A 9073-nucleotide genomic window follows, 5' to 3' on the forward strand; every position below is an offset into this window, starting at 1 on the left:
TGAATCATTCTTTCCATCACACTTAACAAAGACATGCATTATGCACATTCATGGAATAAATACATACAAGGTTGTAAGTAATCACTTTAAGGTAAGTCTCTGATATTTGAAGCCATGGGAAAGTGTCTGGCTTTTTTTTTTTTTTTTTTCTTTTCTATTACTTGTTTCCTCAGGGTCCATGGAATTGCTGAGGAATTGCTTAAGTTTTCATCTACTGGGATGAATGCCAGCTTTATGCTCTGGTCTGGCTGTGGAAAATCTCAGAGTACATCTAGGAATAGCTTGGTTGGGGTAAATAATTAGGATAATGTCATCATCCTTCCAGTGTAGATGCTGCCCATCCATATTTTTTCTTTTCCACAGAGGGCTCTTGGGAAAACCCTCATTACCTAATGGATCCAGGCCTGCCTGGCTCCACACGGTGCCCCTCAAGCACATTTCTGGGGCTTATTCAAGGAAAGAGCATATGCAAAGATTGTCCCACTGGGCCCTAGAATTTCTCTTGACTTTGTTCCTTAAAGTAGAAAACAAACTCCTGTAGACAGGAGGCCAGGGCAATTATTTTACATAGTTCATGGGCTAAACCTTCAGAGAGTCTTCCCTGAGGAAAACTTGGTTCTGCAAGGATTCAAATTATAATGTGAACTCAAGACAGAGGTAGCAATGATGTGAATTGTGTCATTATTTCTTCTGATTTGATTAAAAGACGATATATTTTATATTCTTCTACTTTTCTCAATAACATGCCTACAAAGGCTGGCTCATATATTATAGTGATTGCCACCCCTCACACCCTGGTGTGTTTCTACATTTATATTATTGAAATCTTTAGCAACGTTCTCACCAACTTTTGCTTAGAATTGGTGAAAAAAAGGTATGTCAGAAAATTTTTCTTTTCTTCTTCCTTCCTTCCTTTTCTTTCTTTTATTAGACAGGATCTCACTGTATTGCTCAGGCTGGAGTGCTCTGTTGCCCAGGCACATTTATGGCTCACTGTAGCCTTGACCTACTGACCTCAAGCCATCCTTGTACTGCAGCTACCCGAGTAGCTGGGACTACAGGCATGCACCACCACATCTAGCTAATTTTTAAATTTTTTGTAGAGATGGGGTTTTGCCATGTTGCCCAGGCTGACCTCCAACTCCTGGTCTCAAGCAATCCTCCCACCTCAGCCTCCCACAGTGCTGGTATTGCAGGCATGAGCCACTGTGCCCAGAGAGAAAATTTTTCTAAACTAGAAAATAAATTCGTTTATTTATTCAACAAACAGAATCAACTACATTCACTGTTGAATTATGTTCAACACCAGTTAACTCACTGAAATTCACTAAAACACTCCCTTTCTGAATTGTTACTGATAAAATAGATACCTGAAGCATACGTTAAGGGAAAGAGAGCTAGTCTTAGAATCCAGTCCTACTTCTACCAATTCCTAGATGTGAAATTCTGGGTGAAATATTTAACATTTTTCAGCTACAGTCTCTTTATAAATATGAAGAGTGCAGAAATGAGGCAGAATGCATAAGATCTCAGGCTTTGCAGTTAGACAGGCCTGGATTCCAATCCAGTTCCTTTCTGCTGCTTATTAGTTGAGTGTCCTCGGGTAAGTTAAACTTCTTATTTCTCAGTTACCTTATCAGTGAAAATAGGAATGATACCAACTCACCTCACAAAGTTGTATTTACAAGAATCAAATTTTAAAATGTTGATCAAGTGCTTAGTTTAGTATCTATCTGGCTCATAATAATATTCATTAAGCTGTGGTTTAAAAAAATCTGGAACTTGGGATCACAAAATAGAAACCGTTTTTCTTTTCTTTTCTTTTTTTTTGTGGCCCTACCCCTTCCTGTATGGACTCCTTTTACTTTTCAAAAAGAAAAATGGAGCTCCAGCAGTGAAGGATCTTGTCTACAGTCACTGAATTAGCATGCTCCTGATGAACATTCCCAAAGCTTTCATGAGTTCCATGGTCTGGGATAGGTCTCTTTGTGACCTGTTCTCCTACATACTAAATATATGAAATATTAAACCACATAATCACAAAGTTTCTGTATCCATCTAAAAATGCCAAAGATTGCATTGCTATTTATTGAGCGCCCATGTTCAGAGAATGTTGCTACCTATTGTGGATGCTATAACATGCATGTAAGAACTTGTCTCTTGTCCCAAGAGTGCTTACAGTTTACTTGGAGAGACATTTATATAGACACTTATGAGATTTTTAAACCAGTGACATAGCCACTTGGCATGGCCAAAGTTCAAATGTCAAAAGGATTAGACATAAACAGCAATGTATGCTGCAAGGTCCTGCAGAGGGTGAGGTCCATTTGGCTTATGGTGTTAGTGATCAGGCTTCAAAGAGAAAAAACAGGAGTTTTATCTATGCATTAAGGCTGAGTTGGATTTGAATACAGACAGGAGAAGGGAAGACATCATATGCCTTGAACTAATGCAAAAGCACAGAGGTAGAGATGGTCACCATTAAGTGTCCCACGATTTAATACTGAAAACTGCAGAGATTACTGAATGAATTTATGAAAGGAAATGAAGTTTAAAGTACTTTAGTGCTCACATTACCTTCCAAGTCTGTCAACACAATCATGCGTTGCTTAACGATAAAGATCTATTTCTGAGAAACAGATCCATAGTTGATTTCGTCACTGTGTGAACATCACAGAGTATTTACACAGACCTGGATGGTATAGCCTACTTCACACCTAGGCTATGTAGTATAGCTATGGAAGGAAAATAAAATCTTGGAACACCAAACTCACTATGCTGAAGGGAAAAGTTAAGATTGGGAAATGAGTCATGCAAAAACTGCCTTCCTTTTGCTTCTAAACAGATAGTTGCAACACAGAGGGCCACATATCTCCCCACGTGGCCTCCCTCACAAATTGCTCACAAGGAAATTCCTTGTGGGCCCCAAAGTCTTCACCCTAAAACAGAGTTCTGTGGAATCATCCTGATACTGTACAGTACTATGTATCAGGATGTACAGTACATTCTGATACTGTAAATTAACAGTTTACCCTCACAGGTACTAGACAAAGACAAGATTAGAAATCATCCCTCTGCCCAACCTGAGACAAATGCATATTTGACTTCTGATATGGTCTGGCTGTGTCCCTACCAAAATCTCATCTTGAATTCCTATTCGTTCTAGGAAGGACCCCATAGGAGGTAATTGAATCATGGCGGCAGGTCTTTCCCATGCCATTCTCACCATAGTGAATAACTCTCATGAGAACTGACAGTTTTAGAAGAGAGAGTTTCCCTACAAAAGCTCCTTTTTTTGCCTGCTGCTGTCCATGTAAGACATGATTTGCTCCTCCTTGCCTTCCACCATGATTGTGAGGCTTCCCCAGCCATTGTGGAACTGTAAGTCCATTAAACTTTTTTCCTGCATAAATTACCCAGTCTCAGGTATGTCTTTATCAGCAGCATGAAAATTGACTAATACAACTTCGTTCTCTACTCTATGTTTATACTATGTAAAATGCAGATTTACTTCGTAAAATGAATGTATAATTGACTGTTCCTCTTTCCCCACCTGGGTGCTCTTTCCCCTTTAAAAACTAAAGTCCTCAAGACTGTTCAGAAAAAACACAGTGCACTGATTCTACTGTAACTTGTGTCTCTTTTTCCTGGTGTATCCTCAATCTGAGCAAAATAAGCCTCTAAATTGATTGAGATTTGTCTGATACTTTTTGGTTTACATAGCCTATTGCTCCTAGGCTATAAAGCTGTACAGCACGTTACTATACTGAAAACTATAGGCAATTGTAACACAGTTGTGTTTGCTATCTATATACAGAAAAGGTAACACAGTGTGCTACAACCTTGCAATGACTATGACATCACTAGAAAATGCTCAACTGCATTATAATTTTATGGAACCATCATCATGCATGCAGTCTGTTGTTTCATTTACAAAGGAGTTGCTTTCTTTTGGTGGGGGGTAATTTTGAAACAAATATCTTCTCTGTTGTTTTTTTGTTTGCTTGTTTCTTTGTTTTGTTTTGAGTCAGAGTCTCACTATGTCGTCCACGCTGGTATGCTGTGTGCTATCATCGCTCACTGCAGCCTCAACCTCCTGGCTCCAAGACGTTCTCCCGCCCTGGCTTTCCAAAGTGTTGGGATGACACGCATGAGCCACTGTGCCAGCTGAAATCCCTTTCTCTGAAGCGCATTAGAGAATGGAAAAGAAAAGAGAGAATAAAATAAGAGAAAGAATAAAAAGAAATTGCTGTGGCCTGAGTCATGTCCCTCCTGGTAAATAAAATTTATGGGAGGCCATTGTTTTGGACTAAGCTCCCAGAGTTGGGCCCAACAGACCAAACCACATAAACAAGCTAAAACTTTAAGGAAGCAGGTAAATCCCCAAACACACCAGTTTTCCTTGAAAACAAGAGGTTTACAGCCATCACTTGGAAAAGGTCCAGTCAACCTGAGTCACCCTAATAAGGAAGTTCCTTTTGCTTTAAAGTTTATAAGTAACCTGAAGTAACCTGATATTAACCATTCTGCTTTTTTCTATATTTGTGTTTCCGTGTTCCCATATAAAAAACTAACTATTGCACTGAGCCCTCATCATGCCTCTGTACTCCAGCCCGGACAACAGAGTGAGACCCTGTCTCAAAAAAAGTGAAAAACAAAAAAGTAACTGTTTTGCTAAACCCAATAGAGCACTCACTATTTTATAGAATGAAATGTTGCCTGATTCTAGAGTCCCAAATAAAAGCCAGTTTGATCTTTAAACTAAATTTGTAATTTTGTCTTTTAACACCCTCAGAATTCATATATTGAAACCTAATATTTACCCCTTCTCCCCCTCCTCACCATCCTGTGTATGTACAAAGAAGAAGTCATTTGAGCATCTACCTACAAGCAAATAGAAGAGGCCTCAGAATAAAACCTACCTACCTTGCTGGCACCCTGATCTTTCCAGTCTCCAGAACTGTGAGAAGTGTATTTCTATCACTTAAGCTACACAGTCTGTGGTACTTTGTTATGGCAGTCCAAGCTGACTAAGAAAAATACTATTTCAAGAAAGTGACTTACCACCAGGTGCGGTGGCTCACACCTATAATTCCAACATTTTGGGAGGTGGAGGCAGGCAGATACTTGAGATCAGGAGTTCAATATCAGCCTGTGCAATGTGGTGAAACCCCACCTCTACTAAAAATACAAAAAAATTAGCTGGATGTGGTGGTGTGTGCCTGTAGTCCTAACTACTTGGGAGGCTGAGGCAGGAGAATTACTTGAACCTGGGAGACAGAGGTTGCAGTGAGCCAAGATTGTGTCACTGCACTCCAGCCTGGACGACAAAGCAAGACACTGTCTCAAAAAATATATAAATAAATAAATAATAAAGGGACTTAGTGACTTCTTTCTTATGAGCTGCTTGGGGAAGTTGATGGGTGATTGGTCACTAACCTCTATCAACAGCTAAGCTCCTCAGCCTTGTACCTGCACAGAACCTCATTTCTGTCTCAGCAAAATAATGCATTTCTGTATGGCAAGGGGATTGATCTATAACTTAAAGGGCAATAGTACAATAAGTATATCCTCTCTGCCCAGTGACTGCAATGCTACTTTGTCAAAGAGCTCTCTCTGAGGACGGGAGAAAAAGGTTCTTGCCTGGTTGTTTTGCATCACTTACCACTTCTCTGGCCAAGTGATGATTGTAGGGCATTCCCTTGATTTAGATTTCCTTTATTTTTTTCAGCATTCTTCTTATAATCAAAGAACATTAGTACTTGCCCAGGTGTTTTAGACTCTTGTCCAAGGATCTTGCCCCAGGTCACTGTATTAGTCTATTTTCACATTGCTATAAAGAAATACTTGAGACTGGGTAATTTATAAGAAAAAACCAAGTTTTGTGGTTTTTTTTTTTTTTTTGAAACACACTCTCACTGTCGCCAGGTGCCAGGCTGGAGTCCAGTGGCACAATCTCGGCTCACTGCAATCTCTGCCTCCTGGGTCCAAGCAATTCTCCTGCCTTAGCTTCCCGAGTAGCTGGGACTACAGGCATACACCACCACACCCAGCTAATTGTTGTACTTTTTAGTAGAGACGGGGTTTCACCATGTTGGTCAGGATGGTCTCGATCTCTTGACCTCATGATCCACCCACCTCGGCCTCCCAAAGTGCTGAGATTACAGGCATCAGCCACCGCGCCTGGCCAAAAAAAAGATTTTTAATTGACTTGCAGTTCCACATGGCTGGGGAGGCCTCAGGAAACTTACAGTCATGGTGGAAAGTGAAAGGGAAGCAAGCACCTTCTTCAGAAAGTGGCACCAAAGAGAATAATGAAGGAGGAACTACCGAACACCTATGAAATCATCAAATCTCATGAGAATCACTCATTATCACAAGAACAGCATGGGGGAAACTGTCTCTGTGGTCCAATCACCTCCCTCCCTCAACACATGGGGATTATAGGTCCCTTCCTTGACACTGGGGATTACAAATGAAGATGAGATTTAGGTGGGCACACAAAGCCAAACCATATCAGTCACTGAACCACCACATTTGTGGTGTACATTCCCAAAGCTTTTATTAGTTCTATGATCTGGATAAAATACCTGTACTACCTCTTTGTGACCTGATCAATAGTTTAGTCAAGTTCAGTAATACTGACAGCACAATACAAGCTTCGTTTACTGATAATTTTTTTGTCCGGAAATGTGCTAAACCTTTTATAGGCATCATCTCATTTAATTCTGCTTTGCGAACAAGTGAAATGGTGATTGCAATCTCTACTTTACAGAGGAGAAAATGTGCTTAGAGAAGCTAGGTGTCAAGCCCAAGTTCACACTGTTATAAGATGAACTTGGATTTTGAACTGAAGTCTGACTCTGTAAGTGCCAAGGCAATAGCAGTATGGATATGCTAAGAATAATGAATCAGAATCAGGCACAGCTTTTAAGACATCAAATGATGTATGTAATTACTTAACATTTTAAATGTTCATGCAATAATTTGACCTTTTTTTTAAGGCTAGCATATTAAATATATCTCCCACTACAACTAGTTTAAGTAAATGAGATTCCATTTCTGGTTCATATTACTCATTTTGCTTTCCTGGGCTCTGATCATCTCTCTTATTTTCATGTTTCCTAATTTTATTTGTTTGACGGCTTTTCCCTCCTTTACAAAATCGAGTAGTCATGCTTCTCCAGTAACCTTGGTGAGTCAGTTCAACCTCTAATTATTTCAGTCTCCTTCCCTGCAAGAACAGCAGTCAAACTACACGAACACTCTATTGTTTTGCATCATTTCACACGCACACAGGGATAAGGAGGGAAATAATTCTCCCAATGAAGCAGAACCACCGGTAACAGCTGGCACAACTTCTAAAGACCCAGTCTGTCTTGAAAAACAGCCTCAAGTTGTCCCTAAATAATAATTACCCCACCTGTATCAGGACTATCTCACTAACTAGCTGTACTTGGTGACACAGTATCTGCTATTAACTGTCAGCATGGATATAAACATTGCCATAATATTTTTAAAAACCAACAATGTATTGTTTGCACATCAGGACAACAGGATGTTAGTTAAGGCACAGAAAACACAAAGACATGGCTACTCTGTTCTTTAGTGACTCACTATCTAATTATTACCAAATATGTCTCCAGTCTTTAGACAAATTTAGTTATTATAAAGGTGATGGGACAAATAGCAAAGATTTGCCTTTCATTAACAAACGGCACATCAGAACCACGTTACTTTTCCTTCCCAGCTACCCAACATTCAAAGCTTCTACTGCAGCCATTTTCGAGTCATTGTAGACCCCAGAGCAGTGGGACGATTTGATGCCTAAGTTTCAACACGTTTTATTAATCCATACTTCTTGTGCTTCATTTAAAATACTGGAAACTATAAAAAGATCAGCGCGTTAACCCTCTGCCAGGAAACATGGGGGGGGGGAAAGTTGGAAACCTAACAACAACACGAAAAAAGCAAGAGCAACTGGAATCTCAGCTTTGAGGAAACACATGGGATGAAAGCATCCGCCGGAGCTCTAACCATCTGTCACATGGGACGCTTCCCCTCGGGGTGAATCCTGGACGTCCCCAGGACCGAGCGCGGAGGCCGTGCGTGCGGGCGAGTGTGTGTCTGCGGGGGGCCTCGGCGGCGCGAGAAAGCGGCGCCGCCCCCTCCCTCGGGCGCAGGGAGGGTCTTCCAGGAAGCGGCGGACCTCGGCTGACTCCGCGGCTGCGGGCCCCGGGCCGGCACGTAGCGCCGAGCGAGCGTGACTCAGCGCTGACTCATCGGACTCGCTGCCCGTGGATTTCCCCCGTCAGCTGCTCGCGCTCCGCCTGCAGCCGGGAGCGCTCAGGACTCCGCAGAGAGCGCTGCCTCCTTCGTCCTCCCTGCACAGCAGAGCGGTCCCGCCGCTCCAAACAGGGCGAGCCAGCTTTCACTGCTTTCGAATCCCGGCCGAGCGGGCCACTGTTCTGCTGCGTTTCCTTTGCCTTTAAGAGTGCAATATGCCGGTCGCGGTGGCTCAAGCCTGTAATCCCAGCACTTTGGGAGGCCGAGGCGGGTGGATCACGAGGTCAAGAGATCGAGACCATCCTGCTCAACATGGTGAAACCCCGTCTCTAGTAAAAATACAAAAAATTAGCTGGGCATGGAGGCGTGTGCCTGTAATCCCAGCTACTCAGGAGGCTGAGGCAGGAGAATTGCCTGAACCCAGAAGGCGGAGGTTGCGGTGAGCCGAGATCGCGCCATTGCACTCCAGCCTGGGTAACAAGAGTGAAACTCCGTCTCAAAAAAAAAAAAAAAAAAAAAAAAAAAAAAAAAAAAAAGGAGTGCAATAGTCCACTTAACCAAATTCTTTCATCAAAAGCGTGTTGGGACAAATCCCGGACCCCGCCCTTCCACTATGACTTGGAGGTGACCTCCACCCAGCTCTCGTCTTATTTTCGTCCCTCATTTTGTGAATTTATCCTCTCACTACGCTTGATAACTAACGTTGGCGCAAACCCACAATTGTGGTGACGCAAATCAGGTCGGAACTTGGCATCGTCGCGTGCGGGCAGTCAGGGACTTACTGTAA

The 9073-nt window shown here is 42.0% G+C and overlaps 1 long non-coding RNA gene across 2 annotated transcripts in view; it reads left to right on the forward strand.

The window, feature by feature from the left end:
* The window catches only part of LOC120364329 (uncharacterized), a 35843-nt gene extending 29969 nt beyond the window's left edge, over positions 1–5874 (forward strand). Inside the window, exons 3-4 of one of the 2 annotated variants that reach the window (XR_012513184.1) lie at positions 3167–3381; positions 4863–5874. This is a non-coding gene — a long non-coding RNA (uncharacterized LOC120364329). Of the gene's footprint in view, positions 1–3166 lie in introns of both variants that reach the window. The other variant, XR_012513183.1, reaches the window with a different exon arrangement.
* The last annotated feature ends 3199 nt before the right edge of the window (positions 5875–9073 follow it).

This window comes from Saimiri boliviensis, chromosome 1, assembly GCF_048565385.1.
Source record: "Saimiri boliviensis isolate mSaiBol1 chromosome 1, mSaiBol1.pri, whole genome shotgun sequence".
Lineage (NCBI taxonomy): Eukaryota > Metazoa > Chordata > Mammalia > Primates > Cebidae > Saimiri > Saimiri boliviensis.